General features: G+C 43.6%; 1 pseudogene; it reads left to right on the forward strand.

The window, feature by feature from the left end:
• Nucleotides 1-1,176: 1,176 nt before the first annotated feature.
• LOC129692484 (protein-arginine deiminase type-6-like) lies at nt 1,177-5,475 on the forward strand (annotated as a pseudogene).
• The last annotated feature ends 17,115 nt before the right edge of the window (nt 5,476-22,590 follow it).

Here is a 22,590-nt window from a genome sequence, read left to right on the forward strand (position 1 = left end):
ACGCTTGGGTAGTCAGAGACACTGGGACAGATCTGACAGCCCAGAGTTGGCTTTCTCTCCTTGCTGTATACTCACCTCAGAGGGAGTTTTATCCATCCGAAGCATCAACATCTGCTAGTGGCTTCTCGGGGATGTGGGATCCGAAGCCCCCATCAGACCAGATGCGTTTGATGAGATTCCACACTTGTCTCATGCCTGTTGAAGTGAGAGAAGTGTTGTCATAAATGAAGAAACATTATCATAGCTCCCTTGTTTACTCCTTGGCACAACCACTTGGCACAACACCTTTCTGGGTGTTGTCTGTGCATTTGCAAAAAAAAAAAAAAAAAAAAAAAAGTTTTCCTGTCCCATGTTGAGAATGAGCTCAGATCTTGGTGTTTCTAACATGTTTAAATTGTAATACTTGTATTGTTGCTCAGATGTGAGGGGCCTGTTCTTAGGAGGGAACAGATAAGTCCTCTTCATCCAAAAGCAGTGGCTGTTTGCACAGAATAACCAAAAAGCCCCCCTGGGTACAGGGAGAGAGGCTGGGCTGGAACTGGCCCCTGTGTTAAGTGGAGGGGAGGTTAGACAGTTCTTTGAAATGCACACTGTAATCCCAGCACTTGGGAAGGCAGAAGCAGGCTGATCTCTGTGTGAGGCTAGCCTGGTCTGCAGAGAGAGTCCAGTACAGCCAAGGCTACACAGAGAAACCCTGTCTCGAAAAAAACATAAACAAAACAAACAAACAAACAAACAAACAAACAAAAAAACCTGTTTTTGGAGGTGGGAGTCACATTAACTGGTTTGGATTGTCAAGTCTCAAGTTTTCTCATCCATACCACCTCAAGCTGGACAGTGCAGTGCAGCTCCAAGCTCTAAGTGGAGCTTGGGGGCTCCACTTGGCAGGTCCTGAGATAGCCTCCTTGCCCAGACGTGTCTCTAGTTTCCCACAGGGTCCACAGGCTGAAATGATCTTTCCTCCTGTCACTGCCCTCCTTCACTCCCGAAGATACCAGGGAGAGAAGCAGGCTCACCTTGAACCCTTAACAAGGAGGTGGACTGGAGCATTCCTTACCCTACTAGAGAGGAAGGCAAGGTGGCACCAACGCCCTAGGCAGTTACTCTGGTGGGTAAGGGCTGCCGTGTCTTGCCAGAGTACTCTCAGTCTATCCACACAGCCCCACCCACCATTGCATGGTGGGCACCGAAATCCCCGTGGGCATCAGTGGGTGTGCACCCCAGAAGTGGGAGTCCCTCGTCATCCGTGGCTCCCCCAGGGTCTTGCTCCACATCTCCGGCACAGTCATTACCGAGAAGGAGCACACTGTAGTCTGGCAGCCAGTGACTCGACACACAGAGGCAATAGTGAAGATGCTGTTGCCCAGCCCCAACGTGACGAGGACAAGGTGCTGGTTCCCATGGCCACAGCTGTGCTGTGCCTCACCAGCACTGAGCTCTCCCTGGAGGCAGACATCTCTTGACATAGACAGCTGGGCATGCCAAGTGATACGCAGGCCAAGAAAAGATGGTGTGGGGCCCAAATGGCTGGAGAGCCATCCTCCTTGTGAATTGTAATCCTGGTGACACCGGCCAGCTTGATGACCAGTCCAGCAAGCAGAAGGTTGTCAAAGAAACGCAGACCCTGTATCAGATGACTGACTGTGGAGGGTCCCACCAGCCTCCTAAAGAACTGCTAGCTTGTCCTCCATACCTCTGAGGAAGAGGCAGATGAAGGCAAGAGTCAGAGGCACACCTCTGCCTATAAATGGGTAGTGGGACCTGGCAAGCCTGTCTATGCCCTGGATCCCTTTGATAAACCTAGGGAAAGAGACTTTCTACCTAGAAGCCACAGAGTTCCATCTGCCATCTTCTCAGGCCTGATCTCCCTCTCTGTCTCCCTAGTGCAAAAAGCTCATGACTGGCCAATCACAGAGACCCCGCTCTCTGCAGTGATGTTTCGAGTGGCACCGTGTGTCTTCTTGCCTAGCACCTAACTGCCTCTAGAGGTTTACCTATGCAGGGAGCTGCAGCTGCAGAGCTTTGTGAACACAGTGACAAGACGAAGCAAGAAGAGCAATGTGCAGGTGGCATCTGTCTGTGAGGACCCCAGCTGCCAGGACAAGTGGCTACAGGATGAGATGGCTCTGTGCTATCCTCAGACTACCCACAATATGGTGTCTTTCACTTTTGACTCCCCTTGGGTTTTCCCATGAAATATTCACTGAGTCCTGGTGTTGGCTCCCTGATTCAACAAACTGAGGACCACCCAGTGGCCAGCCTAGATCCATTGGAAACCTAATAGTATCCCCACCTGCCAAGGCTACAGGCAAAGACTACTCCACTAGGCAGGGTCCTCATTGGTGGCAGCCTCTACCCAAGTTCTGAAAGCCTGGACATGAGCAAGGCTTTGCAGGACTTCTTGTGTGTCCAGCAAGTACAGACCCCTGTGGAACTCTTCCCAGACTGGTAGATGACTGGCCACGTGATGAGTTCTCGTGCTTTGTCCCTGAAAATGACAAAAAAATGATGACAGGAAGGGCTTCCGCATACTGTTGGCCAGTCCCAGTGCAGGCTACAGCTGTGTGAACAGAAGCAGAAGGAGTGCTATGGGGATGTGACCCTTCCTGAAGACGGCAGAGCAGAGCAGCTTCTTTCTAATGGGAGGGCTGTCAGAACCATTTCCCTAATCCTGGCCGAGAAGAACTTGTGAAAGCAGAATGACTGTGTGGAGAAAAGTATCAGCTTGAACCATACCCTCCTGAGGGAGGACCTGGGACTGGTGGACAAAGACATCATCGCCTTCCCTCAGCGTTTCTGCCTGGCGCTGCTGACAAACACCCCCTCAAGCCAGCAGACCACAAAACTTCGCAAGGCCATACTTCCCCAACATGCTGCAGATGATTGTGTTGGGCAAGAATATTGGAATTCCCCAAGTCCTTTGGTCCCCAAATCAAGGGCACCTGCTGCCTGGAAGAAAAGGGCCTGTGGATTACTAGAGTCCCTGGGTCTCAAGTGCACCTTCATTGATGACCTTGACTGCTACCTGAACAACATGGAAGACGCCTGTGCCGTCTGCATTCAGGTGGTAGAAGATGACCTCTGAAACCCTGGTACCCTAGTACCCTGCACCTGCCTAAAGGTTCCATGCCTCCACATCCTCACCAGATAGGAAGACTCAGCCTGGTTGTATAAGACTCTAGAACGAGGCTAATATGGAGACACTTCTGGGCAGGGAGACCATCCTAGGACCTTCCAAGCCCTGAGTTTGGATCTCCCAGGGTCCACTTAGAGTTCTGTTTTACCAATAACTTGGAGTTGCACTGCCCAACTTGAGGATGGTATGGATAAGAGAAGTTGAGAGTTGACAGTCCAAAACCACTTATGTGACCTCCACATCCAAAAGGTTTTTTTTTCAGTGTTGTGAACTATAAAACCTTGTTTCTTTGGTGTGGTTGAGCTCTAACATACACCTTTAATCCAATAATTTTTATTTATTGTAAGCAGATGATTAGGGTGCGGTTCAGCCAGCCCTAGCACACACCTTTAATCCAAGAGCTTCCTGTACACAGGATTTAATAAAGTTAACCCTAGGTCAAGAGGCGGAGCAGGAAGCCAGCTGACAGGGATTGAAGAGTAGGAGGGACTTTGAAGCTATTTAAGACAGCATGGAGAAGTAGAAGAGTCTTTAGCACCTCAGCTCTTCAGCTCCTCGGTCTTTGGCTCTTCTGAGCTTTTAGCTTTCTAGCTCTTGGACTTCAGCTCTTTAGCTCTTGAACTCTTCAGCAACTTGGCTTTTGGCTCTTCCGAGCTTTTAGCTCTCTAGCTCTTGGGCTTTGAGCTAAAAAGCCTTTGGCTTTGTGTTTTGGTGTGTTTTACCTCCTGGGCTGTCAGCTGAGCTAGTGATGTTTTTGGGCTTTTTCCTGTGGAATGTCAGTTGAGTAGAAATGTCAGCTGGGTGCTTTCTCTGCCTCCCTGAGCTAGCAGGTTTTCACCCTAGCATCTGGCTCATGAGTATTTATTGGTAAAATAGAACAGTTGGGATTTTCGGTTTTTTTTTTTTTTAAACATTTCAAATATTCTGCAGTACTCTCCCTTTCCAGTGTCCTCCCCCGCCCCCAACTCCTCAGCATTCTTATTTGCTCTTGTTGATGGCTCTGACCTTTCCTGAAAGGATATGAGAATCAAAAGCAAGCAGAGGATGAGGGCTTTATTGAATTTACACATTGGTGCACTTTTTGTCCTTTTTATTAAACTTGATGTCACCTCCACAGGAAACAGGGATCACATGTTGGTTCTTGTTATAAACAAGTTTTCTAGCTCATCTTTTTTATCTGGGACCTATCAGGAGAAGGAAGTGAAAACTATGACCACCTAACCAGGATGCCGTCAGCGGTCTTAAAGCGCGGTGATTGGCAGCATGTTGGCAGAGTGTTCAGAGCACTCCCCCTTGAGGCTTGTGGTCTGAGGAATCAGCACTCCTGGCCAGTCTGGTGTGATGCTGGGACCAGGGGACGAAAGGACAGTGGACAGTGTGCAATGTTACTCTCTGGCCTTGTGCATGGCATTATGTTTTTAATATTTTGTGTACATACAGAATTGTTAAAGTTGTCATTTCTAGTATTTACATTAGAAAAATTATTTAGCTACTCAATCATTTTAAGCAGCATTTTTAATCATGACACTTGCTATTGTAATAAATTTGACTTTTAACACCAAAGGAGAGTTGAACTGCATAAGTCTTCAATCTCAATTTACCTTGCTTATAAGATGAGCGACAATTTCTTGACCCTTTGGAATGGGCAGTTTTGAGGAGTAATCTTAGAATGATAGCAGTGACTTCTGTGATACCATTTGAATGTCCAATTGACTGCGATACCTTTTCTTTTCCTCACATGGCAAAGCCATCAATTTATTCAAGTGTTTTTGGAAGTGTCTTTGTTGTTTGTCCATGTATATTTCAAATAACTGAGATAGCTTTAATACAGAAGCTTAAAGTATTGCTTTTTCCCCCTCCCTTTTCTTTTAAGATAGGTTCTTATTCAGTAGCCCAGGCTACCCTCAAACTCACTTGATACTTCTGCCTCACCCTCCCAAGGGAGTGTTGTGATTCCAAGCATATACACCACCCCTGGCTTAAGAATTACCTCTTGATTTTATTTCTAGAGTGATGAAAGGTATTATATAGAGAGTGTTTGAGGGGCTGGAGAGGTGCCTCAGTGGGTAGAGCACTTGCTCTGGCAGAGGACTGGTGTTCAGTTCCCAGCACCCACATCAGTTGACTCACAGTAATTCCAAGGGATCCAATGTCTTATGGCTCTGTGGGCACCAGCACACGCACACACACACACAGGCATACACATATACATTAAATAAATAGATTGTTAAAAAAGTATTTGGAGTGATAGATTATTAGATTTGCTATGCATCTAATAGGAAAAATAGTTATCTCATAGTGCCGCGTATTATACGCAATAAATGTTAGCCATATAGGAATATTTAATACAGTTTTTTTTTTCTTGGTCACAGTGGTGGATGTCTTTTCTTCATTCCAAGAAAGTATCAGTCCTTATATTGTAGAATATATTTAAAATTTCAGAGTACATTGATCACATTGTAAAATGGAGAATACGCTTCAAAGACTTGCCCACAGGTAAGACTTCTCGTGACAGGACTAACACATTACAGGAACTGGCTTACAGGGGAGTGGGAAACACCCTTCCACAGCCCTGTTACTATGAATGGAGGGCAGATAAACTGCACGGACACTGACCTGTGAGACTGAAGGTTCCCACCTGAGTGTGAAATAGGAGCCATTTCAAACAAAGGTGGGAAGTTCTGGAGGAAAGACAGTTGGAGTTTCTACCTCTTTTCTTCAGAACAGGGCTGGCTTTTCCTCGCCTGGTGCCTGTGCTGTCCAAATACCTTTCTCTTTCATCAACTTTCTCTTCCAACCAGGACTCTTCTTCCTACCCTGCCCTTTCCTCCCACCTCTCAGGTTCTTCCTCCTTCAGCTTCACTCCCGTCCCCATCCCCTGTCTCTCCCCATTAATCAGCTTTCTAGGTACAGCAGCTAACCATGCGCTGCTCAAACTCATCTGATTCAGTTTCTCCACAGAAGGAATGGATGCTTCTGTTCTCTCCCCCCACTTCTGAAACTGGTGCTGATACCTCTTGTAGCCCATGTGCCGCAGCTACGTGCTCGTGAGAGCGCCTCCTGACCCACTGCTCAGTCACAGGAAAAGAACAAGCTGCCCAGCCATGTAGAGAAGCACAGTAGTGTTTGGGATGGGACAACCATCCCCACCTCGGGCCGGGGTTCTCAGTTGTTTTCGTGTTCATAGATGTTTATCTGACCCCCACTAAGGAACCCAGGTGCATTTTTTATAGACCCAGAAATCTACCTCTGAGTCACCTCCTCACCAAGGGTTTTTCCAGAAGTTGAGATTCCGTTATGCCTTGGGATCCATTCTATTTGGAAGGAGGACCAGAAGATTTGTTTTCTAGTGCTTTTGTCTGGATAATCTTAGTGTAAATGTGAGCAGTCCTCATACTGAAGCAGTCGCTACCTGGAAGGAATCCATTACAACTGACCAGGGGGTGGTCTCCCTTGAGAGGTGCAGACTTGGGTGCAGAGGAGTGGCCAGGTTAATCCGGACTGGACTGTGCTGTATGGAAGGGGTGGAGAGATGCATCAGTGGATGAAGAGCTTTGCTACCAAAGTGTGAGAACGAAGTTCAGGTTTTTGGCACCCACAGAAAAAGCTGGTTAGGCACGGTGACCCACCGGAAATCCCAGACTCGGGATCCTTGAGGCAAGTTGGCTAGCTAGACTAGCTGGATTGGAAAGTGGAGAGCAGTGGAGAAAAAGGCCTGACAGAAACTTTGATCTCCACAGGCACCCCGTATACCTGTGTTCACATAGATGTATGCATGCACATGTACACACACACACTCACACAGTGTGATGTAGGCACACACCTACATGAACTGACAGGGAAGGAACTATCGGTCCTCACGTTCTGTACATTAGGGAAGATCTCATCTGATGTTTATAACTGGGTTTAGGCAGTTGGGTTACAGAGAAGTTAGTTTTTGTGTTATCTCATTAGTTGCATAGTTCAGTTACTAGAAACAAAAATTGGACAATGCTGATGTGAGTGTTAAAGGTCCACGAGAATGAAAGTTGCAAAGGAAAACCAGGAAGTAACCATTTTGAAAGAACTGCCCATTCTTGGCCCTGGGAACACAGGCCAGGTGGAGCACAACACACTTTGGAGACACAGCGTGTTGTCCCTTCAGTGTTGACTGGCAGAAGTGGATGCCATGGCACTTCTCACGCTTCCAAATGAGTGGGAGCATTATTTTTTTTTCTCGGAATAATTAAAACTTAGCAGTGCTAATAATTAGCATGCAGTTATTAATTACCAGTGCTTTGGCTAAAATCTTTATCCTTGATGGCCATTCCCTTTATAAATTAAAGCATGAATGTACCTGTGCTTCTGTCTCAACGCCTTGTAGTCCCTTTGCTATCACCTCATTCTACCAAGTTTAACAATTCTTAGAGCTCCCCTCAAACTGTGTGCTCGTTGCTCGTTCCCCCGACACAACCACACTTTCCTAGCATTTTCGTTACAGAACAGCTTGTATGCCAACAAGCCAGTTTGGGCACCTGCCTTCCCCTTCTTGAGTTGTTTTGAGACAGGATGTCAGCATGGAGCTCCGGCTGTCCTAGGATTCACTTTGTATATCAGGGTTTACTTCACTCACTGAGATCCTCCTGCCTCTGTCTCCCGAGGGCTTGGATTAAAGATGTGCACCACCACATCCAGTCTTGTCATCTGCCTTTAATAAGCCAATTGAAAGAGCCAAGTAAATAGTGAAATGCACGAAATAAAACTAAAAACGAGGAGGAGAGAAGAGCCATAGAGGGGGCTGAAGGGAGGATAGATTTGTTCAGTAGGACGACACTGGATTCAGGTCCCCAATTGTAGGGACAATATGGCAATAGACAGCAGACATGGCCGCGGGAGCAGGAAGCAGGAGCTATCTAAGACTCGCATCTCAAACTACAAGCATGAAGCAGAGTGAACTGGAAATGGCCTGTGGCTTTGAAGCCTCAACGCCTCCTCCCGGTGGCACAGTTCCTCCTGGAAGACTTCTCCGAACACCATCCCCAAGATGGGGACCGAGAATTCATACATTTGAGCTTATGGGGGACATTTTCATTCAAACCGTCACACTTCTCTGTACCTTTTATAGGCAGATGACACACAATTCTATTCCTAGGGCAGAGTCCTCTAACCCCAGAATTGTATATACAACTGGCAGTGTCTCCTGTTCCCTTGAGTATCAATGTGCAACATTCAAAGTTGAGCTCTTGAGTGTCATTAAGCTTCCAATTTCTTGGGCCAAAACACTTGGAATGTTTGAAAGCTTCTCACTTTTTGCCATCCTACAACATTCACCCTCTAAAGACATGTAATCTATGAGTTTTTGTATGCAAAGAGCTTCACAACCACCACCTAGAATTTCAGAATGTGCTCACCATCCCACATGAGATTGCTCATGCAATAGCAGTTACTTATTTCCATTTCCCACCCCTAGTGACTAGGAAACCCCATGGCTCTGCAACCTATTTCTGTAGGTAACTGGCCTACAGTAGATCTGGGAAGTCATCCATTGTTGCAGCTCCAGATTTACATGGGGTGGAAGGACTCAGCTGGCTGTTTTGTCTCTTACCCAGCAAAGTCGCTTAAATGTTTAGATAGATGGTTCTCAAAGTGGATCCTCAAAGCCCTTCTACATTTATTTTTCACAGTACTTTACAGAAGCTATCTAAAAAGTGCCCCTGCTGGCTGCTAATGCAATGTGGTTCTAGATTATTCTGGTTTTTAGACATTTCTGAAATTCATGTGCATGTTAAAATGTGAATTTTTAGAAATTGCCTTGTTTTTAATTTTTTTTTCACTTAGTGCTTCCTTCATTGCTTTTTTCCAGTTATACCTGTTATACTACCCGCAAACCCATTATAAGTTTAAATAAGTGGCTATTTAAAAATTCCCCAAACAAGTTGAAAAACAAAATAGCCCCTGAACTGCTGTTATGGTTTCAATATGAAGTGTTCTCCACAGACTCACAGTGTGAACACTCTGTTCCCAGCTTTTGGTGCTATTCTGGGAGGCTGGGGAAATGTTAGAGGATAGCGACAACATAGAGGATAAAGGTCCCTGGGCATGGGTCCTCGAAATATTTCATCGCAGGCCACTTCTCTCTGCTTCCTGTCCATCATAATGAGAACAGCTTCTGTACACTCCTTCCACTAGCAGGCCCAGAAACTCAGAGCCGAGTCGCCGAGGACTGATCCTCTGAAACTGAGCTAAATAGCAGCACAGAAAGTAATTGGTGCAGTTAGGAACCGAAGGTAGATGCTAGTGGGGGCACTGGTCAGGTTATGGTAATAGTGAAAAAGAGAGGCCTGAGAAGTCACACATGGTGGTTCATCCCCATAAGCCCAGCATTTGGGAAGCTGAGTCATTAAAATCCTGCCCAGTTTGGACAACATACCGTTGTATATGGCAACTTCATACAACTGATTTGTCAATTAAGAAAATAAACATGAAGTGGCCAACACCACTTCACTGGGGTGTGGGGGAGGAGTGGCCTTTGTGGATCCTTCCTTCCTTCCTTCCTTCCTTCCTTCCTTCCTTCCTTCCTTCCTTCCTTCCTTTTTCTATCTGTCTTTCTAGTCTTACTATGGTTTTTTTGTTTGTTTGTTTTGATTTTGTTTTCTTTTGAGAGATATAGAAAGAACATGAACTAGGGTGAGTAGGGAGGTAGACAGGATCTGGGAGGAGTTGGGGGAAGGGAAAGAATATGACCAAAAGTTTGTATAAATTTTTTAATAGAAAAAGATGAAATTCTTCTACATTTTATCTTTCTTTATCTATTCAGATTAGTTTGTGAATCTATTCCTCCTACCCCAAAACATGGAATTAAAAAGTGTTTCTAACAGCATGGATGTTATAGGTATAGCTCAGAGCCCAGATGGTACTTGCTGACATTTCAGGGTTCTTAAGTCCTAGAACAAAGAATTACATGGGTGGTGATAGAAATAGAGACAAATTTATTTTAAAAAAATCATATAGACATATAATATAGGATAAACCTACTAAAATCTGTACACCTAAAGAAACGAATCAAGAGGGAGGACTCTGACTAAAATGCTCAATCCCCATCCTGAAAGGCAAAGAGGATGGACATCAGAAGAAGAAGAAAACAGGAAACAAATTAGGAACCTGCCACAGAGGGCCTCTGAAAGGCTCTGCCCTGCAGACTATCAAAGCAAATGCTGAGACTTATGGCCAACTGTTGGGCAGAATGCATGGAATCTTATGAAAGAAGTGGGAAATAGTAAGATCTGGAGAGGACAGGAGCTCCACAAGGAGAGCAACAGAACCAGAAAATTTGAACATAGGGGTCTTTCCAGAGACTCATACTCCAACCAAGTACCATGCATGGAGATAACCTAGAACCCCTGCACAGATGTAGCCCATGGCAGTTCAGTGTCCAAGTGGGTTCCATTGTAATGGGAATAGGGACTGCCTCTGACATAAACTGATTGGCCTACTCTTTGATCACCTCCCTCTGAGGGTTTGAGCAGCCTTACCAGGCCACAGAAGATGACAATGCAGCTACTCCTGATGAGATCTGATAGACTAGGATCAGAAGGAAGGAGAGGGGGACCTCCCCTATTAGTGGACTTGGGGAGGGGCATGCATGAAGAAGGGGGAGGGAAGGTGGGATTAGGAGGGGAGAACAGAGGGGTTTATGGGGGGATACAAAGTGAATAAAGTAATTAATTAAATTTAAAAAAAAAAGTTAAAAAAAAGGAAAAAGAAAAGATCATCCTGAATGAGGTAACCAGAAAAAAAAAAAAGTCCTGTAGTGGTAGGATGCCATTTTGTTCCTGGGGGTGGTTTTTCTTCCCATCCCTTAGCTCCCAGAACAATGACTCGTGAGACTCATTACATATTAATACCTAAGCATATAGCTAGGCTCTTCTCTGTCTAGCTAATAACTTAATCCATTACACTACTTTAAATTCTGCCATGTGGCTGGATTACCTGAGCTCAGGCACAATACATCTGTCTTCCTCATATCTTGCCTCTGAATCTCATGCACCTGTTTCTCTTCCAGAATTCCTTCTGCTTGCCAGATGCTCCACCCCTATTTCCTGCCTAAGCTATAGGCCATAGGTTTTTTAAATTGACAGGTTTTGCATCCATACAATACACAAGAGATTCCTTCTACAGGTCCCCTGAGCTCCATCATCTAGGCCACTGCTCTGCCTACCTTCCTGGGGAGGCCTACTGGCTCTAGGAGCATCTCACCCACAATCCCATGCCAGGTCTCCTTGGAACACAGCCAGCATCTGTGAGCTGTGCTCTGTCCCCTGAGGTCCATTATCCAGACCAGAAATCTGCCTGCCTTTCCTAAGAGGCCTTCTGGCCCCAGGAACATCCAGGAGTCCTGCTGGCACCAGGACTATCCAAGTGGCCACCTGGTACAAGGAGCAAGCATGTGGCTAAAGACAGTGTAAGAATACAATCAACAAGAGCCAGGGCAATATGGAACCACCAGAGCCCAGCTTTCCTACTACAGCAAGCCCTGGATAGCCTAACAATGCTACAACACAAGAAAATGACTGTAAATCCAATTTTATAAAGATGATAGAAGCCTTAAAAGAGGAAATGAATAAATCTCTAAAGAAATACAGAAAATACAATCAAACAGGTGAAGGACATGAATAAAACTGTTCAAAACCTAAAACAGAAATAGAAGCAAAAAACAAAACAAAACAAAACAAAAAATGAGCAACCAAAAAACAGATAATCCTGAAGATGAAAAACCTAGGGAAGAAAATAATTACAGATGTAAGAATCACCAACAGAATATAAAAGATGAAAGAGAGAATCTCAGGGTAGAAGATATAGTTGAAGACATTGATACTACATCAGTCACAGAAAATGTTAAAGTTAAAAAGATCCTGACATAAACATCCAAGAAATCTGGGACACAATGAAAAGGCAAAACCTAAGGATAATAGGAATAGAAGAAGGAGAAGATTACCAGCTCCAAGGCCCAGAAAATCATAGAATAAAATTTCCCCAGCTTAAAGAAAAATATGCTTATAAACATAAAAGAAGCTTACAGAACACCAAGTAGATTGGACCAGAAAAGAAAATCCCCATGCTGCAAAATAAAGCACTAAATGTACAGAACAAAGAAAGAATATTAAAAGTTGCAAGGGGAAAAGGTCAAGTAACATATAAGCGCAGACCTATCAGAATTACACCCAACTTCTCAACAGAAACTCTAAAAGCCAGAAAGGCCTGGGCAGATGCCTTATAGACTCTAAGAGACCACAAATGTCAGCCCAGACTACTGTACAGCAAAACTTTCAATACCATACATAAAGAAAACAAGACATTCCATGGCAACACCAAATATAAACAATATTTATGTACAATCCATCCCTACAGAAGGTACTAGAAGGAAAACTCTAACACAAGGAGGCTAACTACACAAGGGAAATAACAAGGGAAATAACCTCACACCAGCAAAACCAAAAGAAGAGGAGCACACACACACAAACACACTACTACCACCAACCACAAAATAACAGGAATTAACAATCATTGATCATTACTATCTCTCAGCACCAGTGGACTCAATTACCCAATAAAAAGACACAGGCTAACAGAATGGATGTAGACACAGGACCCATCATTCTGCTTCACACAATAAACACACTTCAGCCACAAGAGAGATTTAACTTAAAGGGATGAAAAAGGGTTTTCCAAGGAAACTGACCTACCAAGCAAGCTGGAGTACCCATTCTAATATATAATAAAATAGACTTTAAACCAAAAATAATCAAAAGAGAAGGGGAAGGACAACTCATACTCATCAAAGGAAAAATCCACCAAGATGTCTTAATTCTGGACATCTGTGCCCCAAATGCAATGGCACCCACTTTCATAAAATAAACTGCACACATTAATGGTAAGATAATTTAACACCTCACTCTCACCAATGGACAGGTCATCCAGACATAAACTAAACAGAGAAATAATGAAACTCAAGATGTAAGAGATATATACAGAACATTTCAGTCAATCACAAAAGAATATATCTTCTCAGCACCTCATGGAACCTTTTCCAAAATTGTCCATGCATATACTTGATCACAAAGCAAGCCTCAGCAGATACAAGAAAATCGGAGTAACCGTTGTTTCTTATCAGACTACCATGGAGAAAAGCTGGGCTTCAACACCAGAAAGTCTGTAAACTCATGGAAACTGAACAATTCTACTCATTGACCACTGGGTCAAGGAAGAAATAAAGGAATTAAAGACTTTCTAGAGTTCAATGAAGATGAAGGCACAACACACTCAACTTATGGGATACAATGAAAGCGATGAGTGCTAAGGGGAAAGTTCGTAGCACTAAGTGTCTTCTTTAAAAATTGGAGAGATCTCATACTAGCAACTTAACAGCACACTTGAAAGCTCTAGAACAAAAAGAAGCAAACACACCAAAGAGGAGTAGATGGCAGGAAATAATCAAATTAACAAATTACAAACAAAGAGAATAATACAAAGAATCAATGAAACCAAGAGCTGGTTCTTTGAGACAATCAACAAGATAGAGAAACCCTTAGCCAAAGTAAGAGAGAGAGAGAGAGAGAGAGAGAGAGAGAGAGAGAGAGAGAAAGAGAGATTATTTTGGTACAGAACAGACTCAAAATGTGCAAATCATTACAAAAACATAGCTGGATAGTGACCTGGGAGGCAGCACAGGGCTCCCATGATACAAAATGGCAGAGCATTATTTGGGAGTAATACTAGGTTGAGCAAAATTTGATGGTTGTGAGCTAAGGCAAATCAGGGTGACTGCCTGAGAGGGAGAGACAGACAGACAGAAACAGAGAGACAAAGAGAGAGACAGAAAGAGACACAGAGAGAATATCCAAATTAACAAAATCAGAAATAAAAAGAGGAACATAACAACAGATACCTAGGAAATCCAAAGAATCACTAGGTCTTACTTCAAAAACCTGCACTCCACAAAAGTGGAACTGAATCTTAAGACCTAGAAATAAACAACATACACCTATGGACACTTGATTTTTGACAAAGGAGCCAAAACCATACAATGTTAAAAACAGATAGCATATCTGGTCTAACTGGATGTCTACATACAGAAGAATGCAAATAGACCCACATTTATCACCCTGCAAAAAACTCAAGTCCAAGTGGACCAGGAACCTCATAAAATCGGATACACTAAATCTAATAGAATAGAAATTGGGGAACAGCCTTGAATGCATTGGCACAGGAGACAGCTTCCTGAGCAGAACTCCAACAACTCAGCTTCTATAAGGCAAAGAACACCATCAATAGGATAATAAGGCAGGCTACAGAATAAGAGAAAATCTTCACCAACCCTACATCCAACAGAGGACTACTATACAAAATATATAAAGAACTCAAGAAATTGGATACCAACAAACCAAATAACTCAATTTAAAAATGGGGTACATAGCTAAACAGAATTCTCAACAGAGGAATCTCGAATAGCCAAGAAACACTTAAAGAAATGTTCGATATCCTTAGTCATCAGTGAAATGCAAATCAAAATGGCTCTGAGATTCCATCTTACACCTGTCAGAATGGCTAAGATAAAAAACTCAAGTGGCAGCACAGGCTAGTGAGGATGTAGAGCAAGGGAGACACTCCTTCATTGCTGGTAGGAGTGCAAACTTGTATAAACACTTTGGAAATCAATTTTCTCAGAAAATTGGGACTAGTTCTACCTCAAGACTATACCACTACTGGGCATCTACCCAAAAGATGCTTCACCATACCACAAAGACACTTGCTCAGCTATGTTCATTGCAGCTTTATTCATAATATAAACTGGAAACAAGCTAGATGTCTCTCAACCGAAGAATGGATAAAGAAAATATGGTACATTTATACTATGGAGTACTACTCAGCTATTAAAAACAAGGACATCATGAAATTTGCAGGCAAATGGATGGAACTAGAAAATATCCTGAGTGAGGTAACCCAGACCTAGAAAGATATTCATGCTATATAGTCACTTATAAGTGGATATTAGCCATAGAGTACAGAATAACCATGCTACAATCCACAGACCTGAAGAAGCTAAGTAACAAGAAGGGCCCAAGGGAGGATGCTTGAATCTCTTTCAGAAGGAGAAATAAAATACACATCAGAGGTGGGTAAAGAGATGGAATGGGGTAGGAGAGGGGAACAGGAGGGATCGAGTGTGGGGGAGACTGAGGGAGAGAGAACTGAAATTGGTGGTGGTGGCAGCTCTGGGATAAGCTAGGACAGGGGAGACTCTCAGGAGTCTGTGAGGGTGACCCTAGCTAAGATTCCTAGCAACAGGGGATGTGGAACCTGAAATGGACACCTCCTGTAACTAGGCAAGACTTTCAATGGAGGGATGGAGATACCAACTCACCCATAAAATCTTCAACTCAAAATTTGTCCTGCCTACAAGATGTGCAAGGGTAAACATGGAGCAGAAATTGAGGGAGTGGCTAACCAATGACTGGCTAAACTTGAGACCCATCCCATGGGAGAGAGCCAACCCTGACACTATTAACCATATTCTCCTATACTTGCAGACAGGAGCCTAGCATAACTGTACTCTGAGAGGCTTCACCCAGAAACTGATGGAAACAGATGTAGAGACCCACAGCCAAACATTAGGTGGAGCTCAGGGAATGCTGGGGAAGAGGGGGGCAAAGAACTGAAAGATCCAGAGAGGTCAAAGACTCCAGATGAAAATCTAGAGGATCAACTAACCTGGGCCCATAGAAGCTCACAGAGACTAGACCACCAACCAAAGAACATGGGATGGACCTACGCCCCCTATACATATGTAATAGATGTCCATCTTGGTCTTCATGTGGAGCAGGGGCTATCTCTAACTCTGTTGCCTGCTTTTGAATCCCTTTCCCCTAACTGGGGTGCCATGTCTAGCCTCAATAAGAGAGGATGAGCCTAGTCTTACTGCATCTTGATATGCCAAGTTGGGTTGATATACATATGAGGCCTCCCTTCTCTGAGAAGAAAGGGAGGGAGGACTGGAATGGGGAGAGAGAAAGAAAAAGGGAGTGTCTGGGAGAGAGGAGGGAGGGGAAGCTGCTATCGGGATGTAAATAAATAATTAATTAATAAAGGGGATTTTTCTGAGGATGGAAATGGGTTAGAAGGCTGGGCCAGATGCATGGCTCAAAAGCCTGGTCCTCTCTAGGTCATTTACCTAATGTCCATCTTGTCCTCACTCAGAGATTGCAGGAATTTTCTAGAAAGTATATCCTCTATTTTGTTACATGTTGCCTTGGTGTAAAGGGGGTTTCAGTCTTTGTCAGCTGGCTTCCTTTGTGTTAATATTTTTTAAATAAAAATGTCAAATATGATGTGTGTATAATATGTATGCATGTTTGTGAGTATAATTGCTGGTGCACACATTCCAGAACACACTGGAGATCAGAAGACAGTCTCAAGTGTCAACCCTAGCCTTCCATTTTGTTTGGGACAGGGTGTCTTTGTTATTGCATATGCTAGGCCAGTTGGCTGATGAGCTTCCATCTCCTGTCTCCCTTCTCCTCGTAGAAGCACTGGAATTACAGATGAGTGCTACTGAGCCCTTCTTTATGTGGGTCTTTACGGGACTCATGAGCATTTGAACTCAAGTTTTTGTATTTGTATAACAAATACATCTTCCTAACCTTTATTACGTTAATCTCTTTCTTGACCATTTCTCCACAAAAACACCACTCTTAGTCCAGAAACTCATATGCAAAACTTATGTGGTGTGATGATTAATGCCAGCTTGACATGGCTACCAGAATAATGATTAACTGTTGTTTTGGGAGTGTCTGTGAAGCATTTCTGGATGATATTAACATTTGATTAGTTTGACCCAAGGAACTAGATTTCTTTCTCCAGAGTGTATGGGCTTCATCCAAACACTGGTGAGCTGCCAAAAAAAAAAAAGCAAAAAAGGCAACTAATTAAATAAATAAAAGTGCCAAGTAAAAGATTTTTCTTTCTGTGCCTGACTCTCTTAGAACTTGGACTCTCTTAGAGTCTTTGCTTGCCTTTGGACTTGGACTCAACTGAACTTACATCATTGACACTCTTGGTTGTCAGCCTTTGGACAAGGATTAGGACTATACTTGGGTGTCCTAGGCTTTCAACTTGCTGCCTAGAGATTTTGACACTTCTCAGTCTTTATACTCATAAGAACTAGTTAATGTATAAAGTCAGTCTGTCTATCTATCTATCTATCTATCTATCTATCTATCTATCTATCTATCTATCCATCATCCACCATTCCAATTGGTTCTGTTTCACTGGGAAACCCAGTTACAAATTTCATTTTCATGTTTATTTTTTAAATGTCACCTGCTGTGACTTCCTGTTTCTGTTAGAGGACTGAGAACTCCCCAATTCCAGTTCTGGCACTGAAACCGCAGACATTGCAGAGAATCCAATTCTGAAGTAAAAGACCAGGCTTGGCTTTCAATCTTCTTACTGCTTTTCATCATTACTCACTACTGAGATACTCATGGCCTTAAATTACATGATCTCCATCTTGGGGGCCACTATTGGTACAAGAGCATCTCTGATGTGGCCTGAAACTCTATACCTACTTCCCTTCTTATAGCTTGTCTTTTTCCCATGATATTTCAAAGCAGCAAAATGTGGTCCCCACTGCTTTGAGGATCTTCCAGATGTGTATCTATTTCAATGGACTGGACTCATTATTAAGATGTCAACTTCCCCCCAAAACATAATCTACATATTTAATGCAACCACAATCAAATTTCTAGAAAAAAAATCGGAAAACTAAGCTGGGCACAGTGGCACACACCTGTAATCCTAGCACTTGGGGAGGCAGAAGCAGATGGATCTCTGTGAGGTTGAGGCCAGCCTGATTTACAAGGCCAGTCCAGGATAACCAAAGCTACACAGAAAAACCCAGTCTCTAAATGGCCTCCCCCCAAAAAAAAATTGGAAAAATTAATATACTAGCACTTTGGAAGGCAGAGGCAGGTAGATCTCTGATTTGGCTAGCCTGGCCTACAGAGTGAGTTGAATGACAGCCAGGGCTACACAGAGAAACCCTGTCTTGAAAAACCAACCAAAACAAGCAAACAAAAAATAAACCAAAAACACACCCCTCAAAACACAACAAAGGAAATTAATCTACTACTTGATTTTTATACTTGTTGAGGATACCTATATAAGCCTGTGGAACAGAATCCATAGTAGGAATAGGACTATCTCTGAATGGCCAATGTTTGATTAGAAAAAAAATTCTAAAAAATTTAAGACATGTAAATTCTTTGCTTTTATGGAGATTTCCTTTAAGTGGGCGAGACAGAGATTATTAAAATAACAAATATTTGATTTATGTGATAGTCGTCAATGCACGAAGCAGTAAGTGACCAATGCAAAGAGACTGACTTCTAGGGCCATTTAAATAATATGGATCTAGATAATGGCTTGTTGAATGAGAAGGGACAGACACAGCAGAGAGTGTTTGAGGGGCTAGTCACTCAACACTAGATTCTTGTTTGTCTTTCATCCTCTCAAGAAGTCTTTGTCAAGTGTCTGCTATGTTCCAGATAGTATTCTTGCTATATAAATAGGAAATAAAATGGACAAAACCCTGTTCCCCACTAGGATGGTTACTCTTACTCATCAACTTTACACACCCAGGAAGAGGGAATCTAAATTGAGGAGTTGCCTCCATCAGATTGGCCTGTAGAGCATTTTCTCGATTGCTAAATGATGTAGGAAGGCCCAGCTCCTTGTGGGCAGTACTAGGCTTGCCATGTAAAAGAAAAGTGGCTGAATTAGTTGGGGTTTCTATTGCTATGAAGAGACACCATGACGACAACAACTCTTATAGAGGAAAATATTTAATTGGGGCTGGCTTACAGTTCAGAGGCTTAGTCTATTACAGCCATGGTGGAAAGCATGGCGGCATGCAGGCTGACATGGGGCTGGAAAGATAGCCAAAAGTTCCACATTTGGATTGGCAGGCAGCAAACGCCTGGCTTGACATCTACAACCCCAAAGCCCATTCCCAATGACACACTTCCTCCAACACGGCCACACCTACGCCACATCTTCCAATACTGCCACTCCCTATGAGCCTATGGGGGACAGTATTCCTTGAGACTGCCACAGTGGCTGAGCTTGAGCCTGGAAACAAGTCAGGAAGTAACATTCCTCTGTGTTCCCTGTTTCAGTTTCCCCATACAGGTTCCTGTTCCAAGCTCCTGCTTTGTGGTCCCTTGATCAAACTGTAACCCCGTGGGTCAAATAACTCCACTCCAAGTTAGTTTTAGTCATAGTGTTTACTACAGCAACAGAAAGCAAACTAAAACATCTCCCTTGGGTTGCTTTTTTGTTTAATTTTGGTTTGTTTTGGGGTTTTTTTGTTGTTGTTTGTTTTGTTTTTGTTTTGTAGAGAAGCAAAAAAAAAAAAAAAACATTATGATAATAGAAGTGAAAAGCCAGCCAGGTGTGGTGGTGCATACCTTTAGTTCCAGCACTCGGGAGGTAGAGGAAAGTGGACTTGAGAGTTTGAAGCTAGCCTGGTCTACAGAATAAGTTCCAGGATAGCCAGCCAGGGCTGTTAAACAGAGAAACTTAACAGCTGTTAAACAGGGTTCTTTCTCTGTTAAATAGAGAAACTCCTGTCTCAAAGCTCCTTCCCTGAAGAAAAAAAGGAAAAAAGAAAGAAAGAAAGAATGAATGAAGAAAAGAGCAAAAACAGTGAAAAGCAATAAAGGAAAGGATATAGACTATTATGAACATGAACTTGGATGTGGGCAGGTGATGGAGACTTTCACTTATCACACGATAGCCAGGAAAACACTTAGTAAGCATATAGCATCTGAAGGACACAGAGTGCAGCTTAGTCCAGACAGTAATGAAAAGATAATTCAGAAGGAGGGATGAGCAAGTGTAGAATTCTGATATAGAGCACATCTCTGCCTGACTTGCAGCCTGAGGGTTGGGTGAGCTGGATTAGTGTGAAAGGGCTGGATATATCCCCCAGGACCTCCCCAACATTTACTCAGTGATGACAGGCTGTAAATGTCCTGACAGGGGTGAAGATGTCCTAAAGAGAGACTCTGTGCCCCTCTTTCCAGCTCTCTAGCTGTTGAGATAATAGACCCTAGGAAATTGAAATTTCTCCTGGAAGTTTTCATGCTGGAGTCCTGGTACTAACTAGAGGAGAAATTTATTTCCTCAAAAGAGATTTCACACAGCACTGACCACTGAGGAAGGAGCTGAGACGATGCGGTGTCAGCAGCAGACAACATTTTGACCAGGAAGGGCAGCTTGTTCACCATTTTAATTTACTCTCACATTAGGACCCTTCCTGCAAATGGACTTGTCAGGGGCCAGGCACTGGGTCTCTATATGTGTTCTTCTTTCCAATCTGGCTATATTGAGTAAATCTTTCTCTGCATTACCCCATTAATTTTCTCTTTAATTAGCCTATTGGGAACAAGTGGCAGAGCCTAGCTTGTTAGGGCTGCTAGGGCCTGGGGTTTGACCCCAAAAATCTCTGGTAACAAAGCTATGACAAGAGGGTTCTCAGAAGGCACGATTTGAGCCCTAATGGACTTGTTCCAGTGTGTTTTAATTAAAAGTATTCTGTAAAGAGAGGGGGAAAATCGCTGTTCCAAAAACTGCTTTTCCAAATCTGTCTTTGAAAGAAAGAAAAGAGAACAACAAACAACTGAAAACATAAATAAATGCATTTTGCTCAGGGACAGATGGCTAATGCAATGAGAGTGAATCACAGAGTCACAAAAATCACAGTTATGTCAAAAGCGCTCAGGCAATAGCTTGGTCCCTAATTAATAATCTCACATCATTAAATTCCATGCTGATAAATTTAGCTGGTATCAAGTGAAATGAGATAAGATGTTATGGGAACATGCTTCCAGTAAGGCTGCCAAAGAATGCCGTATAAACTTAAAATAATTGAAACCCTGTCCTGATAGAATTAAGCTGGATGCTCTCTGTCCTTAGCAATGACTGCTTGGGTCTGATATGGAGAGGCAGAGGTGTTGGCATCTGATTTGGCAGAAGGGGTTGAGAGTGAGGTAGAAGAAACAAGGAGTCTGCAAAAGTGTGGGTGTTCTGGGTACCACCTGCCCTAGGAAGACTGAACCTGTGTCATTTGGGACATTACTGTCAATGTGCACTCTTGTTTAAGTTATTGAAAGGTTTTGGTTTGGGGAGCTCAGGGGAGACACTGAGGTGAATTGTCTTTGGGGTAAGAGAGGCATTAGGAGAGTTACTGATGCCAATGACAGAGAGACAGCAGCATGGTGGGATCTGATGAAACAGAAGTCCCTTCTCTAGGTCTCAGGGGAAGGGGATGTGTCATGTCATGTCTTGGAATTGATGACTGGTCCAAACCTCTGACCTACGGCCAGGCTCTGCCTGATTCCTGGACGACAGGGAATGAAGGGGGAGCCCTGACTTCCAGGAAAGGAAGGCAGGGCCCAGGATGTGGAGGGAATGGGAAGGAAGGGCGCATCTACTTGATGAGCAGCCGTTGCACTAGCAGCCCCTCCCCTGATGTGGCGGGGACCACTGCCTGGGCCTGCAAGCGTCCTTGGAGGAGTGAGACGAGCCAGGAGTCAAATGAGGTGAAGGTAAGGACTTAACAGAGAAGAGCCAGTCCACAAGGGGTGGAAGGGTTGGGGTGGGGTAAAGAGGAGGGGCTAGGAGAGACAACAGTACCAAAATGGTTTCCAATCAGATCAGCAGCTCCATTTCCCTGCTTCCATCAGTGGCCTGTGCTTATAATTGAGATAGGGGGACTTTTGAGGTCCTCTAGCTAGGCAACCTGGTTTAATATTCCAGTGGGTGAGGCTCGGGTTCCAGTGAGAGACCTTACCTCAAAACAACAAACAACAACAAAAGCAATAATAAATTGGCAGAATGGGCAGCCATCTGCAGAGCAACAGTCATGGTTGATCTCTGGCCTTCATACACACACACACACACACACATGCATGCACACTTCCACACATCCCCCACCCCAAATCACACACAAGGTTAAAATAAAAAGTAGGATTATTTTGGTACAAGAACAGACTCAAAATGTGCAAATCAACTCAAAAACATAGCTGGATAGTGAGCTGGGAGGGAGCACAGTGCTCCCATGACACAAAATGGACAGAGCATTCTTTGGGAGAAATACCAGATTGAGCAAGATTTAATGGTTGTGAGCTAATGCAAATCAGAATGACTGCCAAGTTTTATCCATCCATCGTAATGTACAGGCAAGGAGGCAAAATGAACGCTTGCTATTCCTCAAACTTTGCAATGTGGTGTGCGATTCCAAACAGTTGTTCTCCCTGTCACGCCCTGTTTCAGACTCTGCAATCTACCCCAGGCCAATGCATCTCTAAGGTTCATGAGGATGTTTGTGCTTTTGACAATTTGGCAGCCATTTTGTC

This window comes from Psammomys obesus, unplaced genomic scaffold, assembly GCF_907164565.1.
Source record: "Psammomys obesus unplaced genomic scaffold, mPsaObe1.curated_primary_1811, whole genome shotgun sequence".
NCBI lineage: Eukaryota > Metazoa > Chordata > Mammalia > Rodentia > Muridae > Psammomys > Psammomys obesus.